Source organism: Medicago sativa, chromosome 2, assembly GCF_051527215.1.
Source record: "Medicago sativa cultivar Bolivia chromosome 2, Bolivia_mono, whole genome shotgun sequence".
Lineage (NCBI taxonomy): Eukaryota > Viridiplantae > Streptophyta > Magnoliopsida > Fabales > Fabaceae > Medicago > Medicago sativa.
In genome coordinates this window covers 70,945,691-70,966,401 of record NC_140750.1, presented here as the reverse complement: position 1 = coordinate 70,966,401, position 20,711 = coordinate 70,945,691, and the positions used below count along the sequence as shown (strand labels likewise).

The window sequence follows — 20,711 nt, the reverse complement described above, 5'->3', positions numbered from 1 at the left end:
TTTAGAATTTAATAACAATTGAATGTATCAAAACCCTTATATAAATGGAGCTATTTCAAGGGAACTGTTCTGCTGATTTGGCAATTTCTGGGTAATTTAGAGTTAATTTTCTTGTTTTAAGTTTTTAATAGGGAGTGGCCCGCTTAATAACCCATCATTATTGCTAAGAATAGGCAAGTACACCTATTAACATATTTAATTCCTGATTTTGGCTCTTTAAGACCATGTGATCTGCATTCCATATTAACACGCTCCCCAATACGTGCATTTTCTGCTGTTAGGAAGTGATGGTTTGATTATATCTTAATATAAAATGTACATCTAATTGGTTTATTGGTTTAATATTACAAACAATACAGCCGCTCCACCTATAGGGCCAAAAAAACATTATTTTAAACACTACACAAGTTGAAAGTTTTGATTTTATTTTTCTATATACACAATGCCTTCGTTGCAGATCTGCAGTGTTATGCACTCCTTTTCAATTTCCATTTCCTTCCACCTCTATATAGCTTTGTCATTGAAATCTTCATCAGTTTTCATTTGTTTCCTTTTCTTTTGTATTCCCTGCAGAAAATTTGAAGATGGATAAAATTATTAAAAAAGCTATTACATGAGAAAGTTGATGAATGAGACAACAACAAATATGAAGGAATACGAGAGAAATTGTGTACTACTCCAAACCATAGTGGTTGACCTCTTCATTTCTTGCTTCTCAGATATACAAGGGTATTCCTTATATTTCTAATATACATCCTTCTAATTAGGACCATTTTAATGTATGTTAATTCTAATATACATCCTTTTTAGGTGTACTTTGCAGGCAGAAATTGTGAAGATAATGTTTGTTCATCAAAAAAGTTTTGAAGGCTCTAATTGTAAGTTGATGATTTAAATTCTCAACATCCTGAAGCAATCTATAAGTTTTTTTTGTATTCAGCTGGGCTTAAATGTTATATTTAAGTTGATGATTTAAATTCTGAACATCCTGAAGCAACCACACCAGGAAAAGTTTATTGTTTAAGTTTAAATTCCAATTTTTATTATAAAATGACATCTGTCTAACCACATTTAAAAAGAAAGTAACATATTTTCTAAGGGATGCTTGCATAATATTCAAGAATCACTAAAGATTTACAACACACCAAGAGTCCAAAAAAGGTACATGTAATTTAGAGTTAAAGGCTTCTTTGTTGAATTATCTCATGTAGAGTTAAAAGATTAAATTCAGGTTTTGAAGTAAATACTTTGAATTGCAGCTTTTTCAAAGTGTCATATTTTTCATATTACTTTTACCGAGAAACCAAAATTTGTCATATTATTAGTAATCACATTAGGACTTCATGTTTTTCATTTAGAAATTCGGTAGAAAAAGGAAAACTTACATGCCTTTGTTTTCATCATGTCTAACTATTGACTCCTAAAACTGTTGCTTCTAGCAGCTCCCCAAACTAAACCACATCAGATACTAACAAAGAAACAAGAAACAAAACATGTTAAATATTAAAACAAAACAAAAATGAAATTAAACAAGCAAGATACAATAAAACAGTAAAAGGAGAAATTAATTATTGAAGAACTACGCATCAAGCTTGATAAATGATAGCTTATTCTATGACAATTGGCATAAGGGACAAGATTACTTTAACGTCCTAATTAAAAAAATTATTTAAAATTAGGAACTTTTTATTTTAGTGTTGTCCAGATGATACAAAAATTGTCATTCTACTATGCTAATAACTTAATAAGCCTTTTGTCCCATCACATCTATTCGAAATGCTTGGGCTATAAATACAAAACAGTGTAGATTGATTAGCGAAGAAACATAATTAAAATGGAGAGAAAAAAACGTACAGTAGGTGCATCTAGGCGAGGGAAGTGGTTGTCTCATCACCCTCAAGGATATTAACTGCAAAAAACAAGAGCAATCAGTTGAACGCATAAGAGACACACTCAATTCACAAGTTTAAATTTAATTTGTTTCTTTTCATGTAAGCATTCCTTTTAAGAGGCTAAACAACCATAAATTAGTCTATGAGTATAATTGGGTTATGCAACACTGCAATATAATAGAACTTATCATGAACATAAAGCAGGAAATAATACAGCTTTTGCTTGAAAGATTCCCAACAGATATTACCAAACTGATCGAATTAATCATCATTAATTGCTTTAGTTATTTGTTAATTTAAAAGACAACAAAGGGAAATTTGGTTGTTTTTGATTTCATTTGTTTGTTTGTTTGTTTATTTGATATTGGTGCTAAATTCAGGATGCTAACATTATATACTTGCTTTGTTTGAATGTATGAAATAATTATGATAGTGTTCAAATGTATGATTCAAGATGACTGTATCATGCGAAGATGATTTTTACTGAATCATACAAGTTAAACTTTAACTCAAACCCAAGATATTAGCGAGCAAAGTTGTTTTTTCTTCAAATGATCACTATATCACCAAATCATAATTAAATAATCCATTCCATAGTGAAGAAGTTCATAAATTACCATTTGAATCAGTTAGAAATTGAGCATCTACTCTGCAAACAGCCATTCGACGAAAAACTTCATAGACCGTTGATGTTTCAGGCACCATCAATGACTTTGAAAGTTGCAATGATGTCAGGTTCATCTCCCCCCTAATCCAAAACCAAGAAGAAACAAAGTTATCAGTGCACGAAATAAAAATGTTAATAGAAAGTGCAGGAACATAAGACAATATGTTAGAGTGCAGTGTCATAGATTGTTATTTCTCTTTCAACATATACAAGAATCCATAAAGTATGTTCGAATCTAACACAAATTATTTTAAATTTTTGAAGCACATATGATTATTTTTTATGCAATAAGGCCAAGGTGTTAATATAATTTAACAAAAAGGTTCTCATGTTATATTAAAGAATGCAGTTTATCTATTATTGAGCAGTGCTTGCTTGTTATATTCAAGTTGTTGATTTATATTCTAAACAGTGCTTGAAGCACCCACACCAGTAAGTTATATCCAAAAATGCAACTTTTCTAAACATACATTTAGAAAGAAAACTAACACATTTTATGAGCAGTGCTTGCATTCCATTCAAGAATCGTTGATTTACAACACCAAAAGTCCAAGAAAGGTACTTGAAAGCATGTTCCACATAATAATCAAATGCATAAGGTGTATCCTTAAAGTTTTAATTCTTATCAAATTTGGCCGAGGTGTAATGGCTCTCATCATAACATGGGAAATTGGATGAGTAAGACCTTTAGATCAGAGTATCATCTTATTATTATTTCCATTTGAATCGGGATATGAGTATCAACAAAGACAATATGGACACAACAAATGCAAGTTGTAGAAAACAAAATTAACACTCAAAGGATAAAACTCATACCTTCATTAACATGTCATTAGAATATCATCTTATTATTATTTCCAACTCCTTTTGAATATTTTCTGCAGACATGTAATCTGTCGGGTGAATGCACAATAAATTACAAAAATCAATGTGAAGACAAAGGAAACACACTAAAAAATATGAAAGCCTAGACACAGATCAGTGCATATATATCAAGACTCCTTGCGGAGTTGATACCAGTTTTAGTGATTGGGATAGTGGCAGAGTGCACCAAAGTGACTCAATTGGCTAAGGTGACAAAATCTGATAATTCATTTCATTAACATGCCATTAGAAACCTATTGAGAAGATCAAGGACTTGTGTTGTAGCATTAAGAAAGTAGCATCATATTTTTACTTACACTAATATGTATATTTCTATATTTTGGAGTATCTTCATATTTTTTACATTTAGACTTCACCAGGATACTTGGTACTTACCTAAGGCACTTGATACTTTTTATACTAATTAATTTGCTCTCTATTTTCTTTTATAATTAGCTTGGGTCCCAATTATAAGTAATACTTTCTCAGCCTCTAAATTTCGCATTCAAAACTAACAAATAATGAATACAAAGTTGATGATCACTTTAGTTTATTTGGATGCAACTTAGTTATAATACAAAGCTACAAACACCAAAATCACAAGCCAAGCAAAAAAGATCCATACAAAAATAAGAACAAAATAGGATAGCATGCTTGCCAATACAAAAAAACCGCAGCCTTTAAATGGAAAAAAAGAAAATAATCTCCCAAAGAAAGAACCGTATGAAAAAATTTCGTAGAAAAAACATTAAGCCATTTTTTTCCACTCCAAAATCCTCAAACATATTAGGCCATTTTTCCTATTTTGAGGCCTGTTATGCATCATGAAATTAGCAGAGAAATAGAATCAGGATGTATGTCAATCAAAACAGGACAATATCCCTACTCAACCACAAACAACCAAACAGTGAATATTGCAAGGAAAAATAAAATTGATTTGCCAACAAAATATCACTATCAGAGATAAAAAAAAATCTTCTTATATCATAAGAAGAAAAGTTTTAATTTTTTAATGGTACCAGATCTTCATTTTCTAAAATGATTTTTGCATGACCAAAAAATGAAAAGGAACTTTTTTTTATAAGATATAAAAGGATTACCAGAGAATATCATTAGTATCAAATCAAAAAAAGCTTAAAACAGATTCACTGGTCTACAAAAAAAATCTTACATTTCTTGAAAATACAACAAAATCACATCCAATCTCATCTTTTGATTGTTGTTGTTGCATGTATGATGGCAAGACAGAGGCAATTGTCGTTGCTGTTGTCTCCGGCAAAGTTTGTGGATTTCGTTGTTGATGCACGGAGTAAGCAGATGACGAACTTCATTTTTGGACATGTGGCTCACGGTGGCCGGAAAATATGCACACTCAAAATTTTATCTCCTCAAAAATTAAGATAAATTTATGGGTTTTCATGAGGAGAATGAGAGGAAAATAATGGTGGCTTTATTTTTTGAAGGTGGTGGTTGGTTTTTGTTCAAAATTAGAGAGAGGGTGATGGTTGTTAGAGAAAGGAGGAAAAACGCATGAGAGGGTGAGAGAGAGGGGGTGGCGGCTAGGGTTAGAAGAAGTGTGTTGCTGATATATTTTTATGTGTTGGTTATTGGGTTACTGGGTCGGGCATTTTTGGGTTCTGGGTTACTGGTTGGGTTTTGAGCCCGTTAACATTTTTCTCTATTAATAAATGAATAATAAAATCTTTCTTGAATTTTTTTTTGAGAAAAATTCTGTTCAATTTTTAAAAATGGAATATATTTTTCGATTGGTGCACTTGAATTTTTTTAATAATCTATGAAAATTAGGGACAATATATTTCACTGATAAAAAATATATAGAGAAAAAAAATTAGGGGATGTTTTTAACTGATTTGTTAGTGAAGAATATAAAATAAAATAAATAGCTAAATATTTTTCACTAACACTAAAATTTAGAAAAATATATTTTTTGAAAGAAAAGTTTAAAAAAATAAATTGTCACTAATGCATTATAAAGTCACATATAAAATTGAATTTAAGAATTTATTTCATTTTAATTTAACTTTATATAAGAACTTAAAATTTGAAGGAAAAAATATAGATTTTTTTTATACATGAAACATAATATGGATTGCTAACTAGCATCACGTAAGTTATACTACTTCAACCGAAAAAATGTCATTGATATATGTGTGTGGCGTACAGTTAAGCTTACAATAAAATGGGTTTAAATATATTTAAAATATAATTATCTTTTAAAACAAATTTAAAAAATAATTTTTAAAAAGTGGAAACCAAAATGTTCATATTTTTCTCTCAAATATTTTTTTTAGAGCAATCTATCTATAAAATATTTAAAATACTTATTATAATATTAAAAAATCTATCTATATTCAAAAACTCTACTCAATATACGTAAAAAAAGCTTCTTTGGATGAAAATGGTGATAGTGGAATAGTGTGTGAGGCGGCCGGAGGAGGGCCAAAAACTATTATACTTTTGGAAAACAATGTAAAAAGCTATTATACATGGGAAAATTTGTTCCTACTAAAATGTTGTACTATTAGACTATCGCATTGTTTCAGTTTTACAAAAATATTGAACCCTTTTGACTGAAAAGCGTTGGAGAGGTTGACATTCACTAAAATTTCAAACATGGTTAAAATACACAAGAGAAGGTTGTCACTTAAACTAAGTTTGATACACGGGACAAGTTGTCATTTATAAAAAAAATAAAAAATAAAAAAAAATTGTTCCCGTTAAAATGATTCTACTATTTAGAATATCGCCTCACTTCAATTGTACATAATATTGAACCCTCGGCAACTAAAATGCACGGGATAAGTGGACATTGAATAAAATTTAAGAAATTACTAAAAGTCATGGAGAAGCTGAATTGACTAATATCTCATAATTAAATCAAATGCCCAAGATAATTTGTCTTTGACTAAACTAACCTTGATTGACGTGAAAATTTGTCATTTATAAAAGGCTTAATAGATCACTTAGTCCCCTAAATAATTTTAAGTTTTCATTTTGGTCCCATAATTAATAAAACGTTCATTTTGGTCCCTCAAGTTTTCCTCCGTTTGCCAAATAAATCCCAAACTGTTAACTTAAACTCTAAATGCCTATTTTAAATGAGAACCATTGGATTACGCAGGTTTATTCTATCTTACGGTGAGTCAACAACATCTAATTAGTTTTTTCTCTCTTCATCTTCTTTCCCATACTTCTTCATCATCACATTCATATAAACTATCATCATCTTTATCAACATATCTAGGAAGAAAAAAAATCCAAAAATCATCTTAATCAACACCATCACATTCATCTATTTCATTTTCATTTGCAACAAACACAAAAACAACAGCACCAAGCCGTGCAATTAGGCAAGCCATTACAAAAAAATTCCCTGCTAACTGATATACCAGAATAGCAAAGGGAAAGGCAGCAAACGTGAACAGTACAAGGGAAAGAACAAAAACAACACCACTGTTGAGCTATACACAAACCCTCCCCAACACTGAATGACACAAACAACACCCTGCCAAATAACAGCAACAGAAACCGAAACAATAACTTCCGCCAAGCAGATCCAATGCAACACGGACACAAAGAACTCATATGTTGTTATCTCATTCAGTTTTTTTTTTCACTACCCATTTGACCACATGAGACCCACTTCTATGTTTATCAGATCTGTTGTTTTAGATCTCGTTCTCCTTTTCAAAACTCGTTTTTTGTTTAGATCCATGTTGATGGGGATTAGATCGATTTGCAAGAGTTGTTTTCTGAAGAAAAGCTTTGAAAAATATAGAGTTGATGGATTTGGGGTTGTCATGTTGATGGATTTGGATGAATGTTTGAGTCTGAAGGTTATGGATTTGAGGTTCTTTGTGTTTTTTTTATTGAATGTGAAGAATTTGGGGTTGTTGTGTGTTTTTGATGTTGAAGAAGGTGGAATCGAGGATGAAGAGAGGAAGGGAATAGAAGAAAGAAACGCAGATATTTTTGGCGATTAGAGGAAGGTTTTTTTTGGAATTTTTTTTTTCTGGTTATGTTGTTGAAGATGATGATGGTGTTGATGAATTTGATGATGCAGAAGTACATGAAAGAAGATGAAGAAAGAAAAAATTAATTAGATGTTGTTGATTCACCGTAAGATAGAATAAACCTGCGTAATCCAATGGTTCTCCTTTAAAATAGACATTTAGAGTTAAATAGATAGAGCTTTAGCCTTAATGGGTTATGTATAAAGTCAATAACAAACCAAAATTTGACATCATTACTTTTTCTTACTAATAATAATAATACCTTTTTTCCTTTCTACTAACCCATTGATTAAGGCATTTAATGTTTTAGATTGAAAGTCATGATTTAGTGTATAGTCTATTCTCATACATGACTGTACTTTGCATGAGAAAGGTGATGAATGAGAAACAACAAATATGAAGGAATGTGGGAGAAATTGTGTACTGCAGCAAACCATTGTGTTTGACATCTTCATTTTTTTGCCTTTTAGTTATACAAAGATATTCCTTATATTTCTAATCCTTTTGTGGTTTTCATTATTTTTTAACATCCTCTTAATTTTTGTTGATGAAATCCTTTATAATGAAAGCAACTGATATACTTGGGGTTATTAGAAAAGCTATTGCAAGATAAAGGTGATTAAAGGGAAACAACAAATGGGAAGGAATCGGAGAGATTGTTCACTACTGCCAACTGCAATATTTAACCCCTACATTCTTTTATTTTCATATATGCAAAGGTATTCATCAAATTTCTGCTATACATCATTCTAAGGTATTCAGTAAATCATATATAAAGTTGGATTTTTTTCACTAAATCATACACAACTTAGACTGAAATTCAAACTCAGGAAATTAAAAGTTTAAAGTTTAATTTTTTTTATCCATAAATTGCTAAATTAATACCTTCACAGAAAAAAGTTTAATACCTGTAGTTAGTCTCTAATGTTGAAGGCAATTTTTCTGCTGCGGTTAGTCTCTGATGTTGAAGGCAATTTTGTCTGATGAAAGGACAGTACAACATCTACCATCACACCAAAGGGATGAGCCTTGATCGGAATTGAAATTAAGACACCGTTCACAACTACAACAGAAAAAGGTTAATGATTTTATATTACTAAAGGTTCTTAAATCTTCACTATAACAACTTCAAATTAGAACCACAATGCTCCCAATCAACAATAATTATACATTCAGAAATTCAAATGTTTTTGGGATGAAACCATGAAATGGATAAAGTAAGCACATGACAAGGACTTACAAGATTCAATTTTGTGAAGAAACATAAGAAAGTGAAAAAAAGTCAAAGAAGCTTCTCATGGCTACTAATGATAGGTCATTAACTTAGTTATTGTATTTAGTTATATTTATGAAAAATAGGGTTGATTATTAAAGCAAATAAATTTAAATGCCATGTGTTAAAAATGTGGACCTGCAATTTATGTATACCAGAATATCATTTTTAATAAAAAACACCAGTTTGCCAAATTGTGAATTTTTTTTTTTTAATACGGTTAATAAAAGACAATTATTTTGTAAACATAACCAAATCATTTAATGCGGTAACATCACTTCAAAAATTAAAACATAACCAATTTGGCATAACTAACTCTTTAAATCAAACATAACCAAATACTATAATTTCCTTAAAAAAAAAAAACAATTTGGGTTATGGTTTCTATAAACAAACAAGAAAAGGTACCATGGATGCAATATAAATTGACAATGGCTTGAAGCAGCGGAGATGTAACCCATACACCATAGCTGAAATGGAAGAAAAAATGTATCTTTACCTGGGAAATAACAACAATGAACCAACATGCTCATATTATCTACTTCAGCTACTTTGAAAAGATCAACAAGTTTCCTTAAGTTATTAAAATATGTCAATTTCTTGATGGATAAGTATTAAGTGATTTAAGAGAAATAATCCAGATATGTCAATTTCACGGAAGTGGCATCCTTCTTTGAACATGTTCACTCAAACTATTACATTTTGTCTTTTTAAATCTTTTTAGCAAGAGTTAGTTATACTTATCTTACAAGAAAAAAATAAAAAGAGGTAATAGATAGAAGAGGAAAACCCACATGTTTTTGTTTCATCATTTCAATCCTTGCATAACAATTGCTTCTTCTAGCCCTCTAAACTCAAAATCATATCCATTGCTAGCAAACAGACAAATAAACAAAAACATATTAGATATAAAAAAGAAAACATAAATCTTATTAACATATTAGACAAATAAGATTTTTGAAGTGATGTTACCGTATGGACATAAATCCTATGATGAATTCCATACGGGACATGATTACTTGAATGTCCTAATTAAAAATCTTATTTATAATTACAACCTTTTTACTTTATGTTCTTCACAAGGTACAAAAGTTATCCAAATTACAACATTCTTACTACTATGCTAATTAGCATTTTATTCCATCATATCTATGACTTTTTATTTTATGTTTGAATTTGGAAGCTTCTAAAAAAACAATAATAAATAAAAGGTATTTTAAAAATGGCTACTTTTTTACAATGAAATAAATAAAATGGTAAAATCAAAACAAAAATATTTTACAAGGGTAAATCAAAAAAAATATTTAACAGGGTGTAAAATCGGAAATGACCTTTAATACAGGGGGTAAAGCACTATTAACCCGAGAAATAATAATTCATCGCTACCCCTAAAAAAATACACAAGGGTAAGCTAAAATTATTATGAGTAAAAATGTGACCTTATTTTATTGAAAATTTTGTAAAACTCGAGTCATAATAACTATTCGCTCTCATCCTATTTATTATTATGAGTAAAAATGTGGCCTTATTTTATTGAAAATTTTGTAAAACTCGAGTCATAATAATTATTCGCTCTGATCCTATTTATAAAAAATATTTGATTCAATAAAATAAAAGTTGATATACTTAATCTAAAATTTGAATCAAATATATCTTTTTTTTTGTTGATTTAAAAATATTTCTTAATAATATAATCAAAGAAGTAAATTTATTTAGCTACTTAGAAATAATTGTATTGGCTGTAATTATTTATTTGATTTCCTTTTCAAATAGCAACATAAATAACAACATAGCCTTGAAAATAATTTGTAGTAAATTGTATTAGTTTAAACAAAGAGTTTTGTTTGATAAAATTATGAGAACAGGATCAATTTTTAATTCTAAATAGATAAAAGTATTAGCAAATGTTATTTATCACACTTTTCAACAAACTCTTTATTATTTTATTGATTAAAATATACATGAATCTCACTTGAGTGCATATAAATCTAGTGGGATCGATGTAGAAGTGTATTTAGTTAATGTTAGAGTAAACCTCTTAATGTGTCTCTAATTTTGTAAGACACTCTCAAATAAGTCTTTAAAATTATGAATATTTTAAAATTGTCCATGGCTCCATCAAGATGGTTCTAAAATAATGATTAATAGTTATACCAATTTAGGTGGGCTAATTTAGCTTATTCAAAAAAAAAATCATTAATAGATATAAATGAGAGGGATGTATGCAATTTTTTAAAATATTAACAGTCCGAGTCTTGGATTCTTTAGGCCAAATACCTGAGTCCTTTAAATTTCCCAAACAAGTATATATGTAGTAAGGAGAATGGAGGGCTTTGGTTAACCTCCAAGATTAGTAAATCCATGAAGTGATTTTAATTTCCCTTCCTTGCTGCTTGTCTTTATTGATAATGCTTGTCTTTATTGAGAATGATCAGAAAATTATTTAAAAATTGCCGTTTATCCTATTTTGGCTACTAATAACTAAAACATTTAGTCATGAACAAAATTCTCTAAGTTTACTATATATATGGTCAAACATATGATTTATTAGGCTTGAAATAGATAACGGACCTGTCTAAAGAGGAAATCATAGATGTATAATATACGCCCATCGTAGCCATCCGTCCATTTGATACAACGTCACTGAAATATCACATCAAATTCTGGCTTAATAAAGCATTATGATTTAATATGACTAATAATTATCAAGTAACCTAGGAGAGAACTTTTAAATGCCACCACAAGAATAGATAATAACGGAAGCAAATTGAAACAAAAAAAAAAAAAAACTATCCTTCATGTAAAATGGCCATGGAACAAGGCATACACTAAGTACCCAAATCTTGATAAATTTGGTGAAACTAAATATCATATACTTTTTTAAAAGGCAAAATTACATTAAAACATTACTCCAATGATACTTATTATAAAGAACTATCCTTGAACTAAATACAAAGATCACCGATTCTGAGCGTAAACACCACCCTCAAGACTGGCAGGGAACAAACAGATTGCATCATTGACAAACATCACAACCTACCATTACTATGCTATATGTAGATACAAGCTGAAGCTTTGACCCAACATCCCACCTTATAATACTCGACTCTGCCTTCAAAACATGTTTTATTCGTTCTTTATATAAAATCCAAATAAAACTATTGTTTTTACAAAATTATTACAAGAATTTAGAATCCCAAATACAATGTTGATGTTGTAGGTTATACCCATTATCACCTAAAAGTGTATGAGAAAGGAAACACATAGTTTAAAAAAAAGGGCAACCCGGTGAACTAAAGCTCCCGCATAAGCAGGGTCCCACCACATAGTCAAAGGTAAAATAATTCAGACTATATTTCAAAAAGTTTGTTTCAGAAATTTCTAAAAACTGAAAAAGGGAAGAAAAAAATGAAATCATAGCAACAAACAAATCACATAATAAAAATAGAAGACATGCCAAACCATTTATTGGAAGAAAACTGAAAATAATTTGACCTCCTAAAAATAACATAAAAGTTTTCAAAAAGAGATTAGACCTGGAAGGACCAGCCATCAAATGATCCTACTAAAGATACTTCAGAAGCAATACAAGGTCAAACTACACATGTAGGCTTCAAAAGTTTGAAAGCTTTGTAAACATGATCAATCTTCTTCTCATAAAAGTAATCTTAACTGTTAACCTGCAAATGAATTATATTCATGTTTATTAGTGTGCAGATTAACTCTAAACAAGACTAAATCTTCAAACAAATCATTATAAATTTAATTTAGTTTACAAAATATTCACCAGTTTGGAACATTGGTTATGAATAAAGACGTGTTGAATCGTTTGTATTAAATTTATTATAATCTGCATGGTCCTGTCCCCACAACAATAGAGACATCGAATCCCTTTCATAGTGCTCTTAGCTTTTGTCCTTTTAGTAAAGAAAATTGCTAAAGTACACAACATGCATTTGTCGTGCTACCCGCACGACCTTGCTTTCCACCAAGACACAATTTCTGATTTTTTTTTTCCATTTATTTTAATTAAAATTTATTTAAACAACGGAAGAGTGCCACGTATACTGTCGTGTGGTTCGTGCTGCATAAACTGTCGTGTGCTTTAGCATTGCTCTTTAGTAAAATAAAGTTGAATGAACCATAAGGCTGACCGCCTCCGTCTAAGACATCTAGCCTTGGGGACAGCCTCTGTACATGTAGAAATCTTAGCATTTTCTAAACAGTTATATTTTATTTATCTTTCTAGGATTTATTCAAGTCTCGAAACAATCCAAATTCAATTGATATGGGAATCTCAACTAATCTATAAAATTAATTATGAGATATAATTCTAATATACCCTAATTTATACTCTAAAGTTTTTAATTAGAATTCTTTAGCAATTTTGGGTAGAATTTCCTAGAATTCCAGCACATGCAATTTCTCATGTCTAAGTTGTTTCTCTAATTCCAACTTCTACTAAAATCAGACAAATAATAATATTTATAAAAAGAAAACTTATATCTCTCATCTATTCACATACCCACTTTCTCTATTCAATCAATCCATTCATAACAATTCGAATTCAAGCTTAGTTCAAGAAACCCACCTGAAAGAGTAATTTCGCATGATGCAAAATGCTCAAATCCGTCTCCTTCAAGGCTCCTTGTCCTTCTTCAATAATATCTTTTGAAGCTTTAAAGGTAACTAATTAGAATGCTAAATCAGCTACCAAATGTACAGAGGTACAAAAAGAAACAAAGAAAGAACCAACAATTAGAAGAAAAAAACTGGAGCTTTTTACTTAAACTTATTAGCTCTTCATAGTACAATGTGTAATGGAGTGTGGGTGAAAACAAAATAAAGATTGTTTTATGTGAGTGAGAAAATAAAATAATTTAATTTGAGTACACTTGCAGAGTTGTTCCTCTTGTGCAATGGTCATCCTCCTTGACCTTGCTCCGTCTTTTGTAGAAACATAACAAAAATTTAAATTGGAAATCAAACTCTGAAAAACATTAACATAAAAACCTTTATGAAATCATAAGTTCATAACAAGAAAAAAAAAAATGTTACTGTTAACAACACAACAGATATGGAAGATGCAGCGTGATTTCCCAAACCCTAACTCGAACATATATAAATGTTAGTCAATACCCTAACTCTAAATAAGAAACTAAATCCATCCAAATTCATATAAAAAAAATTGTAAACTACAAAAATTTAAATAAAAATTCACGTTTCTCATTTTCCCCATCAATAACTTTGAGTGAATTTTAACCAATTATATGCTTATTTCATCTCAATTCTCGGAGGTGTAGCATGTTTGTCGTCCTCCGCAGTTGGAAAATACTAATAGAGTAAGTTTCCTTGTCAGCGCGGTGGTGACAATTTCCAGACTGGTGATAACAGGAAAAAAAAAAGTGGTCTGATAACGATATTGGAGGGATTTGTAGAATAGATAGAGGGGGCTATTTCTATGGTGATAGTTTTTTTTAAAAGGTGTAAGGTGGGAGTCGAAATCTGACCGGAGAGGGTCGAATCTCCGGTAAAAAAAATTATGCTTAAAACTTCAAACTTCCATGTGTTTTCAATAAACCTGTTTCTCAGAAATAGTAGAATCTGCAAGTACAATTAATTGAGATTCATCTAGCATTACATTATAAAAATAAATCTATTGAAGAAATTCTCGAGTACTGTGAAAACACACATAATTATCATTTCACACTCGATCAATTCAATTCAATTCATTTACATTGAATGCAGTTTATATTAGGAAAAAATGGAACGATCGAAAGAGAAAATGAATAGAGAAAGGAAAGGTGGAATACCTGAAGAAGTGTTTGAGAGGTTGTGCGCTGTAAATAGTGGTCGAATGGTCGGCATGCAAAGGCTACGACTGAGAAGAAAACGTATCTGGTTTGATGTAGGAAGAAGAGAAACAAATAAGGGATCTCATAGAGTCACGTGACAAGTGAAGGAAAAAGGAATATGTGTGGCTCCTAATTTTTTGATATTTTTAATCAAGTCTTATATTAAAAAATTCTTCAAAATTTGTGACTTCAGTGATTAGAAATCCACATCTAACATGAATAATTGGAGTATTCATACCAATGTTTTAAAAATTGGTACGGATCAGCTGGTCGAGCCGAACACTTGAAAGGTGTTCGGTTCGGTCTGGTAATTGGATCAGGTTTGTTATTTAACCGGCGCAAATGGACAAAATTGGAAAAAAAAATCGTTGAGCCGAGGTTTTTGCAACTCGGATGGTCTAAAGCATACAAGTTTTTTTTTTCAAGTTGAAAATAGAAATAAAAAGGTGACTGAAAATTGAGAAAGAGAAGAAGCATAACAAGCCAAAATTGCGATGTGCTCCCTTCGTTTTAAAATGAGTGTCATTTTAGTAAAAAAATTGTTTTAAAATAGATGTCATTTTCAGTTTCCGATGGAATAATTTTTCTGTCCAATTATACCCTCCAATAAATATTACGTATGCTATTCTCAAAGTTTTATTTTACTTTGGTGGAAAACAAACATATAGTTAACAAGGATAATTTGGTAAAATAACAATCAAGGAACCTCAACTAGCCAGGAATTTTAGAAAAACTGTTCCGCATATTTAGAATTATCTTGGAGTTTTCAAAACAGGCTATTTGACCCGTTTCGAGCCAGCCAATCGGGTAACATGCTTTTTAGGGCGGGGCTAAAAAGCCCTATTTAAATATGGACTGGAAGAATAGAGCCTGAGCCCGGCTCTATACGGGCTCCCGGGCTAACAAGTCAGCCTGCCTAACTTATTGTTATTTTTTTAAACACTAAAAAGTTGGTTTATTCGTTTCATTAAATTGTATAGAGTAATTTCAATGCAAAAATTGTGAGTTTCTTATTTATATAGGATAACTTTTGTTCTTCATACAAGTTAAACCTCATTCTTTGTGCTTAAACCAAGTAGTGAAGTCGAATTTTTTTCCGTGCATTTTTCCTCAATGTTGCTACTTTGCATCTATTGACCTTTAGAGGCATTTGAAAAAGAAATGAAGGGTACCTTCATCTTGTGGTAATAATTGAGTGTTAGATCCAAACATTTAAAATCAAATGAAAGCCATGAACAAAAAGAAGAACATAGATACATGTTTGAAATTGAAGCTTGACATCAGATAAAACATCTTAGTCTATGTTATCTAATGATACCTTTCCTATGTTGTTTTAAGATGAAGCCTTCTTAAAATGAAATGCAAAACGACAGAACCAAATAGAAAGATAGAAAAGAGTTGGTATAACAAGGCTTATACAAACAACACAAACATTATAGTACATAATTAAAACATACACAAACAACACAAATAATTTAGGCTTTGTTGGATTGAGCTGATGTTCTTATGAGAAATCAGAAATTGGGCTACACACACCCCGCTCTAGAGAGCTGTAATTTTCTTTACTTGGGTTGCCGGGGTTGCCCGTAGCCCGTATGGGTTAGCCCAAACAGGTTGTAGGCTTTTACAGGTTGAGCTAAAAAGCCCTGCAAAAATTTGGGTTACAATTTTTAGGCCCAAGCTCTACGTTTTATTCGGGTCAATCACGTGGTAACAATTTTCGTTCTTGCAAAGCATTCTTCAGTTAATGTCATTATACTTTAAATTTGTTCAAAAAATTATAAATAATAATGTCAAAAAATAATTATAAATTAACGGGCTACCCGCGGCCCAGTCAAGCTAGCTCGCGACGGGACCGGGCCTCAATGAACTGGGGCTAAAAAAGGCCCAGTTTTAAAAGGCCCCAAATTTTTACGTTCAAGCGCTACATTTTTTCGGACTTTTGCGGGCCGGCCCGGTAGGTCCATCCCGTTTTGAAAGCTCTATTTGATATCATCTTAGAAATCGTGGTTAAGCCTAACACAATCTACAAAATCGGCTTTTGAGGTGAGGATTGTCCCACTTATAAACACATTGTCATGCCATCTCTTATCCGATGTGGGACTGTTTAACAAAAATAAATATTACATAAATATATTTGATCATAGCAATATTTTGTATAATTCAATCAAATAAATATTTTGTACTGTACCTTGGTGTCGTTTCTGACCTTGTAATGTTATAAGTTAGTCATCTATTCAGTATTTTTGATTTTGGATCTGTCATTTTAGATTATGTGATCCGCTTCTGCTCATTAGATGGATCAACGCTCTGTTCCATGTTATTCTTATGAATTTTCTGTAATCAAGACTTTAGAGGTCGTCTTTTTTAAATTTAATAGTTACTTTGCATCTTTTTCATCTTTTGTCCAATCACTCGAAGTTTAACATTTTTTAAATATTGATTTCCATTCGTTCTATAATTTCATCACGTGATATACCTCTATTTTATTTCCGAAACCTTGATGCATCATAATCTTTTTCTTATTCTTGTATTAATAAACTAAAATATTAAATATTTTTTTTTTGATATTGGTGTTGGTTCGTGTAATCGAATCAATAGGGACAAAAGCCGTGCAACGCACGGGTAATGGTATCCTAGTTGTACAACAATTGAATGTATTGTACAGCATAGGCTACCAGTTTTCATTTTTTTTTTCTTTTCGGTAATCCAACTTTTAAGTTTTATAATTTATCTCTCCCACCCTTTATTATTATTATTTTTAGACAAATGCTCATTTGTTAATTTTATTCTCTCTCTTCATCAAAGGAATTTGAGAAGCTCTCCTCTTCTAACAAACCCTAGCCGCCGGATTACTGTTCACAACCTCCATGATTAATTTCCGGCTGCCTTTGGCTGAACCACACTCATAATCTTGACCTATTCCTTATCATCTATCATTCAGATCAAATAGATTTGTGAACTTCTCAACCACCACCTTCTTGGCTAGATCTCGGCCAACATAGACAACCTTTTGAAAAATCAATACCATAAAAAGACTCTTCTCCAACTCCTCTACAAAACCCACAAAAAAGATCATAATTTGAAACACTTTCCCGTCGACTTTCACACCAGAAATTGCGACCTCCGCGCCTGAAATTGCAACCGCCGCTGTTATGGTATGAAACTGGGTTGGTGTCTTCATCAAGGTCAAGTTCTTTACATCTTATGTTTCCATTACATGCAACAACAACAACAGTTAAAAGATGAAATTGGATCTGATTCTCTTGTATTTTGAAAAGATGTAAGAATTTCTTATGTAGATCAAATAATCTTTTTCTATTGATATTTTTTGACAATCCTTCTATTGGATTTTGATAAAAAAATATATTTTTTTTCTGAAAATCCCGAATTTTGTTTCCAGCAAAAATGAAGACTTTTTTTTTCTTCCATAATATCAATAGAAAACCATTTTTTCTGCAAATTTTGTTTTTTTGACGTTGTTACAGAATGATGTAAACAGAAGAATTCTCTTTCTTTCTCTGTTTTTTTTTTCTAAGTCTAAATGAGGACTGTTCTTTTTAGAATATGTAAAGAATTTTCTCTTTCACAGTTGAATAATACAAAAACTCACATGTTGAATAATAAAAAATCACAGATCTGTGTATTTTAATAGCTTAATAGCAACAGGTTGTAGAAACAAATTAATGGAAGTGAAAATTGTAGACACAGTTTACATCAGACAAAATTGTTATCTATTTTGATGTTTGTACTCATCTTTATTTTCTTTTTCTTGTTCTTAATCCTTCATGGTTGTTTTTCCTTTTTATTTTTAAGCTATTTTTTTCTTATACAAAATAGTATAAACTTTATTTTTACTCAATTTTTTTTCTTTCAAAAATAATAATAAACTAAAGGAAGATTGTGTAAGTTTAGAAGTATTTGAAAAAGATTGAACAAACACCATTGATACAAAATAGTATAAACTTTATTTTTACTCAATTTTTTTTCTTTCAAAAATAATAATAAACTAAAGGAAGATTATGCAAGTTTATAAGTATTTGAAAAAGATTGAACAAACACCATTGAATCATTGATACATTCGTTTTAGGTGATACATCCATTGAATCACCTTTCCTATCCATACTTACACATTTAAGTTTGTTGTTCTCCATCTTTGTTACTTACACATTCATTTAAGTTTGTTGTTCTCCATCTTTGTTTTCTTTTCTCCCTTTTATCTTGCAACTTCAATGATACATTCATATAATCACAACAAATAAGATTGCTACTTCTTTTGGTATTTGTACTCATCTTCCTTCTCTTGTTGTTCTTACTCTTTTATAGTTATACGCACCCTCTCTGTTTCTTTCTTGTTTCTTGTTTTTTCCTGTAAAAAACGAAGGGTAAAGTTTGCAAAAATATAAAGACATAACTTTATTATAGTTTGGATATGAATGTTGTTTGGTATACTTTGAGGTAGAGTTTGTTATGTCTGTGCAATTGAAAAAAATAAAGTGATCTTTATATAGTTTAAGATGATGATATGAAGGACATAAAGAAGGAAGAAGTTTAGTTTGTATAGTGAAGGACATAAAGAAGAAAGAAGAATTGTTCTTGTTACCTTACATTTTCTTTACATTTCCTGCAAAAAAAAAAAATGATTAAAAAGATGGAGTAGATGATGAAACATAGATATACATGATATACATATAAATTGTATCTACTTCTTTCTATTGCAATTTAATGGCTCTGTATTTCCTTTTTCTTTTCAAAACAAAAATAGAAGGAAAACATTCTAAGTATTTTAGCTGTCTTTCTTTTTTTCTTCCAGTAAAAATAAGGAAAAAGTAATAGAAAAGAAAAACACATTAGGAATGGTGTTTTTTATACCTTGATGTAGATCATGTGATATTGATTTAGCAAAAAGTTGTAGTCAGTTTTATTTACATGTTGATATGAAGAAAAAATTATGAAAAATATTATTTATCAAAGAAAAAGAAGAGATATTGTTACCCTTATTGTGATCTACTTTTCTTTTACACCTTCGTCAATCAAAAGAGGAAATCTACCTGCATAATAAGAAGAAAATGAAGATTAGAATCAGGGAAAAGATTGAAATAAAAAGGGTTAATAGGCTTTTACCCCCCTGTAATATAGGTGACTTTTGGTTTTGCCCCCTAGGAAATTTTTTTTTTAGATTCCGTCCTCGTAAAATGAAGATTCTTTGGTTTTGCCCCCTGACCCCAATGAGTCAGCAGAATCTCCTATGTGGCACGTGACGTCAGCAGATTCTGCTGACGTGGCGCGCTGACTGTATAATTTTTTTTATTTTTTTTATTGGGGTACACGTGGCATTTTTATTTTTTTTAAAAAAAATATTAAAAAATAAATAAAAAATTCTGGAAAATTGAAAAATTAATAAAAAAAATTTAAAAAATTCTGGAAAAATTAAAAATTAATAAAAAAATTGAAAAAAAATATTAAAAAATTCTGGAAAATCGAAAAATTAATTAAAAAATTCTGGAAAAATGAAAAATTAATAAAAAAATTGAAAAAAAATAATAAAAAATTCTGGAAAATTGAAAAATTAATAAAAAAATTAAAAAAATTAAAAATTCTTGAAAATCGAAAAATTAATAAAAAATCTGGAAAAATGAAAAATTAATAAAAAAACTGTAAAAAATATTAAAAAATTCTGGAATTTTTTTTTAAAGAAATTAAAGAAATCTGGAAAAATTAATCAAAATAAAAAAGTATCAGAAAAAATTTAAAATTTCTGGAAAATATTTAAAAAAATTCGAAATTTTCAAAAAAAATTAAAAAGATTAATCATTTTTAAAAAAATGAAAATTTTTAAATTTTCATTCGTATTTTTCGAAATTTTGATTAGTATATATGCATTCATCACTTTAAAATTTAGTTTTGTATGGTTGTATTAGGTCCAGTTTAAATTTGAAGACATGCAATTGAAATAAAACGAACCAACATGTCATAACATTAGTGAATGAGAAAGCTAGATTAATAGAGTTCGATATTGCACCCGATAGAAGAACAACCGGCAAAATTCCAGGAAATACTAATAAGTTGTAATTTTTAAATGGTCGAGAAAAGGGGAAATAATGGGCGATAATAGAACACATGAAT

The 20,711-nt window shown here is 30.1% G+C and overlaps 3 long non-coding RNA genes across 13 annotated transcripts; 1 reads left to right on the top strand and 2 right to left on the bottom strand.

Moving 5' to 3' along the window:
• Window positions 1-277: 277 nt before the first annotated feature.
• Window positions 278-15,209, bottom strand: LOC146950297 (uncharacterized). Of its 11 annotated transcripts, none has more exons than XR_015027485.1 (12): window positions 14,544-15,209; window positions 13,256-13,677; window positions 12,267-12,410; window positions 11,302-11,373; window positions 9,525-9,602; window positions 9,139-9,200; window positions 8,366-8,520; window positions 3,376-3,437; window positions 2,510-2,640; window positions 1,855-1,909; window positions 1,386-1,468; window positions 278-567 (listed from the first exon to the last, which is right to left on the bottom strand). It is a non-coding gene; the product is annotated as an uncharacterized LOC146950297 (long non-coding RNA). The 11 variants fall into 11 exon arrangements; XR_015027489.1 differs by having other exon boundaries at window positions 9,139-9,229; window positions 13,322-13,677; window positions 14,544-15,208; XR_015027486.1 differs by having other exon boundaries at window positions 3,376-3,452; window positions 13,322-13,677; window positions 14,544-15,206.
• Window positions 2,639-3,875, top strand: LOC146950298 (uncharacterized). Its single transcript, XR_015027495.1, has 2 exons — window positions 2,639-3,237; window positions 3,444-3,875. It is a non-coding gene; the product is annotated as an uncharacterized LOC146950298 (long non-coding RNA).
• A 3,413-nt stretch (window positions 15,210-18,622) lies between the features above and the next one.
• LOC146950296 (uncharacterized) lies at window positions 18,623-19,691 on the bottom strand. Its single transcript, XR_015027483.1, has 3 exons — window positions 19,581-19,691; window positions 19,189-19,209; window positions 18,623-18,954 (listed from the first exon to the last, which is right to left on the bottom strand). It is a non-coding gene; the product is annotated as an uncharacterized LOC146950296 (long non-coding RNA).
• Window positions 19,692-20,711: the final 1,020 nt, after the last annotated feature.